We start from the raw sequence: 10,140 nt of genomic DNA on the forward strand, positions 1-10,140 counted from the left end.
GCGTGGGACTCTCTGTACCCGAGGTTGGCTCTATGTCCCAGCAAGTCAGGATGGAGGAGATGTCATGAGTTTGAACATCGACACAAAGCAGCCAAGGTCCCAGGTACACTGAGTAGACAATCTACAGCTCAGGCTGAGTGTGCTGGGTCTCCTCTTAAAGATGCAGTAACCAGCATCCAGAGGTCACACCTCTTGTCATGACCAGGTATTTCCAGGAAGTGAGAGGATAAAGATTTTATCCCTAGCACCCAGAGCCCCAAAGCCCTAGCCACCTTGGAAGCAAATCATCCTTCAGAATTGGAAGAAAATCTGTTGTCTGAGATGATCTTGGAATTCAGCCCTCACAAACGTCCAGCCCTGGGAGGGCAGGCTTCGCAGGTTCCAGCTAGGAGCCCGCTAGTGCCAAGCCTCCCGTGATGTGGCCAACACCATATGGGGCCTAGAATCCATCCCAGCCTTTGGCAGGGAGCCTGGCCTGAAAATAACCCCCGAAGACTACGTTTTGATCAGAAAAACTGCAGCTGGTTTTCAAAGTCATCATCGGAATTTTTAATTTTATTTTATTTTGAGGCTACCTCCATGCCTCCTCTCTCACCCCCACTTGCCTTTCATCAGGCCCTCTAATTTCCTTGGTGTTCTGGACGTTTGCATAGGTGTGCGGCACGTGTTTGGAGAGATATTGGGAAGCAAGGAGGGGTTAGCACACCTCATTTGGCCAAGCAAGAAACGGGGCCTCAAGAAGAAAAAAAAAAGCCCCAGTAAATGCAGTTAAAAACCTCAAGTCAAGTTAAGTGCATAAACAGCTGTGGCCTCGTCACAGAGTCTCAAGGCTACAAGCGGGGGAAGAAGCAGGAGGACAAAAGAGTTCTGAACATTCTGGAAAACAAACAAACCTTCTTGTCCCCAAAGTGCAAGCATTCACTGGAGGGGAGGGGGAAGGACCAAGCGGACACCCTTGACACCAGAGCCTCCGGTCGGTCAGCTAGGCCTGCTTTGACTTGGCTCCCGGGTGAGATCCGGAGGCCTCTGAGAACTCCATCGTTCATTTTCCAAGCGATTCACCAGATACCCCCTCGCGCTAGAGCCAAAATTCTTAAAAGTCAGCCACATTTGAATTCTCCAAAGTGAAGCCACATTTTAGGTTGGGGCTTGGAAGGGGTTTGGAGCACAGCCACCCTGGAATTTTTAGAAAACAGAGAATCCATTTTTGAGGTTTAAAGAATCCTAGAATTCAGAGGCTGGGCTCAGGCTGGGAAGGAAACTGGTTTTGCATCCGACTGAACCAGCCGGCCCCCACCCCACCTCCCACACTTTGGCACAAGCTTCTGAGCCATGTGCAGAGAGGTCCAAGCCCATTCTTGTGTGTGACTTCTGCAGCGGAGCCACAGAGGGCCAGACTCCTGCTTACAGCGAGGAAACCTTTGGGTGGCATAACCAGGAGCCAGGGGGTGACTCAGTAAAGCATTTGCCTTGCAAGCAGAATGATGTGAGCTTGATCCCAGAAGCAATATTTAAAAACCGGACATGATCGTGCTTACTAATCCCAGCACTTGGGAAGAAGAGGCAGGTGGATCTCTGGGAGTTCAAGGCCAGCCTGGTCTACAGAGTGAGTTTCAGGCCAGTCAGGTCTGTGTATAAAGACCCTGTCCAAAACAAACAAACAAAAACCTCAGCATGGTGATATACTTACAACCCAAGCTGGGAAGCTGGAGGCAGGAGGATCTAATGGGCTAGGCCAGTGAGAGACCTGCTTAAAAAACAAACAAACAAAACAAAACAAAAAAACAGTGGACATCTCCTGAGGAATGATCCCCAAATCTCTCTTGAGGAATGACCCCAATATTAACCCCGAATCTCTGTGTGCATATGAACACACACGGGCACGCACACATAAGATCTCATAATGCTGCCATACAATGTTTCTTTACTTTTCTCTTTCCCCATTCTTGTCCTAGGATGGCAGCTTTCCTGGACTGTTTGGAACTGGGGAAAAAATGTGTGTGGGGGGAAGCACAGCCAAGAGCTGGGGTTCTGGAGGCGTCGCTTGTCCTCATGATGCCCACAGGTGCCTGCTGACTTGTTCCTCACAGTGGGTGGTGCAAAGGAGGCTGGGAGGCCACTCACTGAGAAATGAGAAAGAAGTTGCTGGAAACTGCAAAAAGGGCAGCTACCACAATGTCTAGATAAAGACATGCCGTATTAGGCCATAGAGAGATGTTGACTGCCCTAGAGGCTCAGATAACTCTAGAACACAGTCAAAGTGACCCAGTTCCAGTTAACACTTCTAACCATCACCATAGCTGAACCTTGATCCCTCCGGCGCTGTCAGCTCAGCTTCTATGATCCAGTTTTGGAGAAATGGAGAAGGTTGGGGGTATGGTGAAGACTTGCTCAGCATAAGCAAAACCCTGGTTCTACCCCATCACCGTATAACAATGCTCCCCTTCTCAGAAGTCAGGAGGATGGTGTAGGAGGATGTTTAAGGTCTCTGTGACTCCATGGAGAGTTCAAGCCTGGCTTCGGCAGCATTACACACCAACACCCACCTAACCCCCAACCTCCTCACACATATGCAAATATACACACATACACACATATACTACACACTCACCCACGCATACATACATACAAACATACACCCACACAAACACACACATACCCCACACAAGAAAGCATACACACAAAAAGCACACATTCACATGCACACAAACACACACACAGACACTACACACAGAGAGAGACACACCTCACAAAGACAAAACAACAAAACAAGCAAGCAAGGACAAAATGTGGGGATGAGAGAGACAGATGAAGGGAAATTCAATTGTATTGACGTCAATGACCATGCTGGTCACCCATGCAGGAATCCAGTTACTTCCTGGCCGGTTTATTATAAAACATTCAGTTTTATCGGTTCTATAATTTCTTTTAAGGCAAGCAGTCTATTTCCTGTCTGTCCTCATACCTCCACTGATCTGTGAGTACGTTACTTAAAGTCCTAGCTCTTGCTACTTAGAAATGTGACCTCATTTGGAACTGGAGCCATTATATAGGGGCACAAGCTACAGAGATTCTCTGAGATCTCAGAAGAAACACCCACTGCCAATGGAGGAAGGGCTGGGAGGCATGCTGCTGGGAGCCACAGAGCGCAAGCTGTGTGGACCACAGTGGAAGGAGTGTGGCAGATTCAGTCTCTCAGCGTGGCCCAGCCCGCACCAAGGCCATGGACTCCTGGCCTTTAAAGTCCCTGTCGATTTAAACTGCTCACTCAGCCTTTGATCCTTTCTCTGTTGCTGATCTTTTTCTGATGCAGGGTGGGGAAGATCGGGTCTCTTCATATAGCCCAGACTGTTCTTGAGTTCACAAACCCCTGTCTCAGCCTTTTGAGTATGGAGTCATAGGCGTGTGCTACTCCACCAGGAGTCCTCGCTTTGTGGGTGCCGAGTCCCACTGCAATGGCTTGTAATTCTGTTACGGTTGTCCCGGGACTAATATAATATCCCTGCAAATAGGGAGGAAAGTCTGGATTAAACATCCAAAATGGCAACATTACAAATGTCAGACCTCAAAGAAAACTTATACATTCATCTTGTTCACATTTTTCTCCCTATCTGGATTCTGCCATGACTCTAATCCCTCAAGAAAGCAGGCAGGATGTATATTCCATATGTTGTCAAATAAATTTGGAAAATCCTCCACGACGTCGTCCTAGAGCATAAAATGTAATGTCAGTATGTGAAAGGAGCTGACAAGGCCTGCAACCAGGAAACCTCTTTCCCCTAAACAAAGACAACAGGACCCAGAGGTCTCTGGGGATGCTATGCTTGGCACAAAACACCCATCTCCTTCTCGGAGAATGAGGGCCTGGGAGATGCTTCTTTGGGATAGCTGAAGCCTGGGAGATGCTGCTTTGGGATGTCTGAGGCCTGGGAGATGCTTCTTTGAGATGCCTGAGGCCTGGGGTATGCTGCTTTGAGATGTATGATCTCTTCGTTTTACAGGCAGTAGCTAAAGAAGCAGAGGAAGCAGGAGCTCTTCCAGGTTTCCCTATATCCTCTGTTGAATACTGATTATCGTATGGCAAAGAATGTAGTCCTTTATTGAGTACTTCCTGACTAAGTAGGATACCCTTTATGCAAACAGTCCAGCTGCTCTTTTTGGATTCAGGGGCCCGGAGCAGGCCATTCATATAAAAACTACCTGAGTCCTTCTTGAAACCGAGACGTGACAGCTCAGACCTCCAGTGGATGAAGTCAGGAAGCCTGTCCTCTGGGGACTCAGCAGGCTTAGGTAGTTACCGAGGCAATGACCTTGTGACAGTCTGTGTAAGAGGGAGGGGTCAGAGCTCTCATCTCCACCAAGGGAGACACATCCATTGGACTCTCTTTTTCATTTTTCACTGCTATGGCGGGATAACTGACAAGTGGGGAGAAAGGAAGCACCCTGGCTTTCAGTTTGAGAAGACAGAGTTTGCCATAGTGAGGAAGGCATGTTGCCAGGAGCATGAGGTAGCTGGTTGGATTGTGTCCACAGCCAGAAAGTGGAGAGCAGACAGAAAGGGAACTGGGATATGAAACTTCAAGAGTTGCCACCAGTGAAACACTTTCTCCAGCTAGGCTCTACCTCCTGGAAATTCCATACCTTTCCAGAATGGAGCCATCCCCTGGGGACCACACGTGCAAACACAGGGGCTGTGAGAGACATTTCAAAACTGAACCACACCAGTGACTTTCTGCCAGGCAGGAAAAGGTTCTCACCAGAGCCCATCCGTGCCATCTCTCTGACCTTGGCCAGAATCGGAAGGCATCCATCTGTTGCTCGAGTCAGCTACCTGGGGCACTTTGTCCTGAAGTCCAGGCTGACAAAGAAGACCATCATCTCCGCAATTCCTTCCGGCGTGAAGATGGTGTTGCTATCGATCTGCCCTGTGTGTAGCTGAAAGCAGTAATCCAAGCTTGGATGGGAGCCGCTATCCAGGAGCTAAATGATTATTCTGGTCCATGATGTATCACCCTTCTGCCATCCATTTCTCATCTTGGCCCAGTCAGCGGATTCTGTGCTGACGAGTTAATGTGTGTAAGATCGCTGTGTAAACATTCGGACCTGGTCTACGGGAGGGACTTGGTTTTGTGCCGTGTAGACTGGCAGCCTCACAGCCGGGATGGAAGCGAGAGCATACCCAGCACGCACTGGCAACAAGGCACAAGTGTGCTGTAGTTGTGCAAGCCCACAGTGGGTGTGCTGTGTGTTTTCAGTGTAAAGTAGAATAATTTGTTTTGTTTTCAGATAAGGACGAGATCTCCCTGTGTAGCTCAGGCTAGCCTTGAACTCACCATCCCCCTGCCTCTCTTTCCTGAGCGCCCCAGAAGGCATGGGTACACATGTACACACACACACACACACACACACACACACACATACACACACACACCACACACATTTACAAAGAAGATGGCGAGTTGGAGGTGTGACCTCAAACACTGGGCTTTAGAAGTCACCTGAGGGGCTCCCTAGCCTGCTCTCTCTCTTCAACACTCTCTACTGGTCCGCACAACACACTCTTAAGACTTGAAAACATTCCTTATGGAGGCCTGAATTTCAGATCAGCCAATTCCCAAGAGCGGTCTTATGTTAAGGAGACCCAAACCATCTTTTAGGGAATATGAAGAACTTGAAGAAGCAATTGCTTTTCAGGGTACTCTAACCTACCACGAGCTCTGTCCTTGGCAAGCTATCAGGGAGTTTTTCTTATGGAAGGCAGACCCATGAGTCCATTATTTTAAAAGCATCAGAAAATAGTCTCGGGGTGGGGGGTGGGGGGGTGGGGTAGGGGAACACAGTGCATTGACCACAGCAACCTAATGGGCCCTTCCGCTCTCCGCCTCTCTCTGGGCCGAGGGTGTTAGGATTCCAACTCTTCGCCTGAGACGTCATAATGACGTAATGACGTATCAGTGTAACAGAGAACTAATGCAGGGGCCACTGGCTGGCTAAGAAGGGGCCTTAAAAAAGAGGTGGGGCGTAATTATTAGCAGCACTGTATGGCATTTGCAACATTTATGTGCAAAGAAAATGGGATCATTCACAATGCGCAAACCTAGAGCCTGCTCTGGACCCGAAGCAGCTCACTAGGGAGACCTCAGGCTCCCATGACTATGGGAAGAGCAGGCTTCTTGGTGAAGTCTTATGACTTCGCTGCTGCCTTGCAACTCTGCCCTCAGGTGAAGATGTTTCTATGAAAGGATTGAGGAACATGGATCTGGGGGTCACCAGAGTTTGGGGTATGCCTCCTGTGGGTTAGAATTTAGTCAGGGCTCTGCAGTGTATGAGGTGCAGAACCCCAAAGACTTTGGGATTTCCCTCAAAGCAGGTCATGAGGTAGGATACAGGCACACGGGGCTCATTGGGCATCTGAGCCAGGAAGCCAGCAGGTGAAAGGAGAGAGTAGAGAGGCATCGGCCACCAAGTTAGTCCGCATAGCAGGCAATAAGGGGCTTGAGAGATGGCTTAGCAATCAAGCACTCTGTATTACTCTTGCAGAGGACCTGAGTTCAAGTCCAACACCCATGTTAGGTGGCTCACAACCACTTGCCGCCCCAGTTTTGTGGAATCTGATGCTCTCTTTGGCCTCTGCAGGCAACATGCACATACTGACACATAGATATATGTTTATAGGCACACATAATTAAAAACAAAAACAAAATAAACTAAAAATAATATTGGCAAGGGAGCTAGCCCCAATGGAACTCCATGTGACAATATGGGACATTTTTAAAAGTGAGCTCAATCAAGGGACAAGAAAACTGGAGAAGTTATCTGTCTGTTTGTTCCCTGTCGTCATGGGCCAAGGAAGGTTAAATGCTGGAGTTTTAGCCTCCTAGTGAACTTGGTTTTTTCTGCGTGCTAAGAATATGTCTGGGGTGAGGAGCAGGAGAAAGGACTCCCAGGCAGTGACCTGTGTTTCTTGAGAAGACTATTCATGTATAAATGTCACCACCAAAGAAATATCTGTCTATCAACCACAAGATCACTCAAAGCAATGAAGATACTTGTTAAGGGACCTGATTTGTTGAAAGGTTTGTTTGTGCTGTGGCATAGGTGGATTCAGGGCTCACTGCGTGTGATCAGGTACAGGCGGATTCAGGGCTCACTGCGTGTGATCAGGTACAGGTGGATTCAGGGCTCACTATAGATGGTCAAACATGATCAGGCAGAACTGACCCCCTAATAGTGGATGGTCTTGATACAACTCCAAGCTTAGAGGGCAAAAGGACCTCCAAATAATATTAATGGGATTTACTCTTATTCCCTAGTCTTAGCTTGTTCATTTAAAGATACTTAGACTCTGTTATTATTTTAAATTTTTTTAAAATTTAAGTTATCTTGAGTCAGAGTTCCAATGAGGTGTAGGATGCTCTCAGCCTTTGTGTAACTGAAGATGGCCCTGAACTCCTAATCCTCCTGTCTCTAACTCCGGGGTACCAGGGTGACAGTTCTGCTGCAGCACACCTTGGTTTCTTCTGGGGTGGATCCCCGGGTTTCCTGTTTGCTAGACAAGCGCTCTACCACCTGAGTCATACCCCAACCCCTGTAACAGTTAATTTAATTAGTTTGGGCCCTGCTTTTCTTAAGCACAAGGAAGGATACTACAACCCTCTCTGCAGCTGGAGTCACCTGCCTGTAAGTGAGCCTCATCTTGCTTCCTGTTTGGATGCGTTGCACCCACAGCCCATCTGTACAAGCGTGACTTCTCCTCCTTATTCAACAACGATGAAGACATTTTTTTTCATTTGGTTTTTATTGAAATTAATTTTTTTTCCTATAATAGTTCCTGATCATGCTTTCCCCTCCTACAACTTCTCCCAGGTCATTTTTCTTTTGAAAATGACAGGTCTTGCCTTGGACTCATCAACCTCCTGCCTCAGCCTCCTGAGTGCTGGGATTACAGGTGTGGGCCACCACATTCATCTCCATACACAGTTTGTCCAGGAATCCCCGCCCTAGTTCTTGGCATAACCTTCTTAGATCGGCAACTTAGCAAATGTATATTGTCTATGCGCGGCTTTTCTTGCTGCGATCAAATGCCTGACTAAAGCAAATTCAGCACCCAAGGGGTTATTCTGGTTCGCTGTTTCAGAGGGTACAGTCCGTCATGGTAAGGAAAGCGTGGCATCAGGGCATACGGTACCCATTCACTGTGCAGCCAGGAAGCAGAGAGAGAGATGGATATTGGCGCTCAGCAGGCTTTCTCCTTCTGTTCCACCTGGGAGCCCAGCCATCACGTGGTGTCAGCATCATTCAGAGTGTATTTTCCCTCTCTGGAAACCGCACAGACCCATCTAGAGGTTTATCCCCTAGCGGCTTCAAATCCAGCTAAGTAGATAGAAAACACTCACGTCCACACTCTATCCGCAGAGTACACACCACTTTTTCTAGAATTCTGGGGGCTCACCTCTCAGACCTGGACACAGATCAGTTCCCACAGCAAAGGGAGGTCAGAGGTGAGAGGGAGGACAAGGCCATGATCCCAGCATCCTAAGGCATCCTCTATCCACCATGAGAACCTGGCGTCAGCTTTTATCCCGGGCCTGTACCCAGGGGCCCTCACTGTATACCTCCTGGCCTCCACGTTGGTTACTGCCTGTGTTACCGAATACCCATGAAATTCAGAATGGCAGCGTGACCCCATGAGTATTAACCCTGCCTCATTACCGCGCATCAGCTGTGACAGCCGGCCCTTCTCAGCCGCCGTGTCAGGGAAATTTAGGATGTTGGAGAGTAGGAGAGGGAAGGGTCCATGAGTACCTTGACCCACAGGGTACCCCTCTGTGGCACCTCCCTTGCCCTCAGTGAAGGCCCATCCACAGTTAGATAGAGCAAGGCCTCCAGTTCCACAGGTCTGGGCTCACCTTTCAGAAATGAAGACAAGGACTATTCTGCCAGTCCCCAGCCTCTTCTAGTTTTCTTTTAAAAATTAAATTACTTATTTACTTGTAATTGTTACATGCATGTATGTGTGCACTATTGTGTGCAAGTGTGTGTGTGTGTCTGCTCTGGCACAAATGGCAGGTCAGAGACCAACTTGGCAGAGTCCTTTTCCCCCTCCACCTTTGTGTGGATTCCAGAGACCATTTGGGCAGCAGTCTCCTTGAGCCATGGAAGCAGCTTGTTGGCCTCTTCCACTCCTCGTCTGTGCTCTGGAGGTCGATACTGTAAATGGCTCAGAACGCTGCACTCCCGTCTGTATAATGCATGCCGATGTCTCTGCATATAGTGCGTACATTTGCCGACGGTGCAGCTGCCGCAGTGGAAGTTGCCACTTGAGTTCTTACTGTTTCCTTACTCTTCTTATTGTGGGTTTCGGCAAAACGTGAAGACAACTTAGAAGAAGGAAATGCTTACAGTTGACAGCCCAGTCCCTCTGACCCTGATCCTCAGAGAACAGGGAGAGTAGCGGATACTTCCAATAGCCACAGGCCGCTGCTTGCTCTGGGCTGATCACTTTCTAGGTAAGTGTCCACTCCATATTCCCAGTAACAGCTTCTGGGATGGGTGTTCTTAGCCTGACAGAAGGTCAGAGATGCTGTGATCCTCTCCAGGGAGCAATAGTTTCGGGGAAGTGGCAAATCCCACCTGGCCGTATGCTAGCAAGCACTACGCTTCTCCATGACACCATGCCAGACCTCCTGAACTCTGAGTCTTATCACTGAGCTGTGGGGGAGGTCAGGGGTCCTGAGTCTCTAATTTGACTCCGGGTCTGGTTTTCTTAGTATGGCTTTTGATCCCCTGATGTGTGCTCTGGGCCCCAGCCCCAGTTACTGGGAGGTCACTGTGCTCCACCGCCTGTGACTCCAGGGCCAGAAGCCATGCTGGTAGTGACCGTAAAGCAGTTTGATGATGTGTTAAATGTCACTGGGTAATGAGCCAAAGGACAAACACTGAAGGTAGCACTGGAGAGGCCCGTGTGGCCCCCAGACCACACTCCTGCTCAAATTCAGTTGTAAACATCAAACATCGTAGAGCAGGACTGGGGCCATAGGTTCAGAGGACCATGGGTTTTGTACCTCATTGGCTGTCCTGCTTTCCCCTTCTCTCACACCACCCCCAGCATATCCTCGGGGGTTGTCGCAGGGGAGGTCT

Source organism: Alexandromys fortis, unplaced genomic scaffold (assembly GCF_014885135.2).
Source record: "Alexandromys fortis isolate MF-2015 unplaced genomic scaffold, M_Fortis_MF-2015_v1.1 scaffold_90, whole genome shotgun sequence".
Lineage (NCBI taxonomy): Eukaryota > Metazoa > Chordata > Mammalia > Rodentia > Cricetidae > Alexandromys > Alexandromys fortis.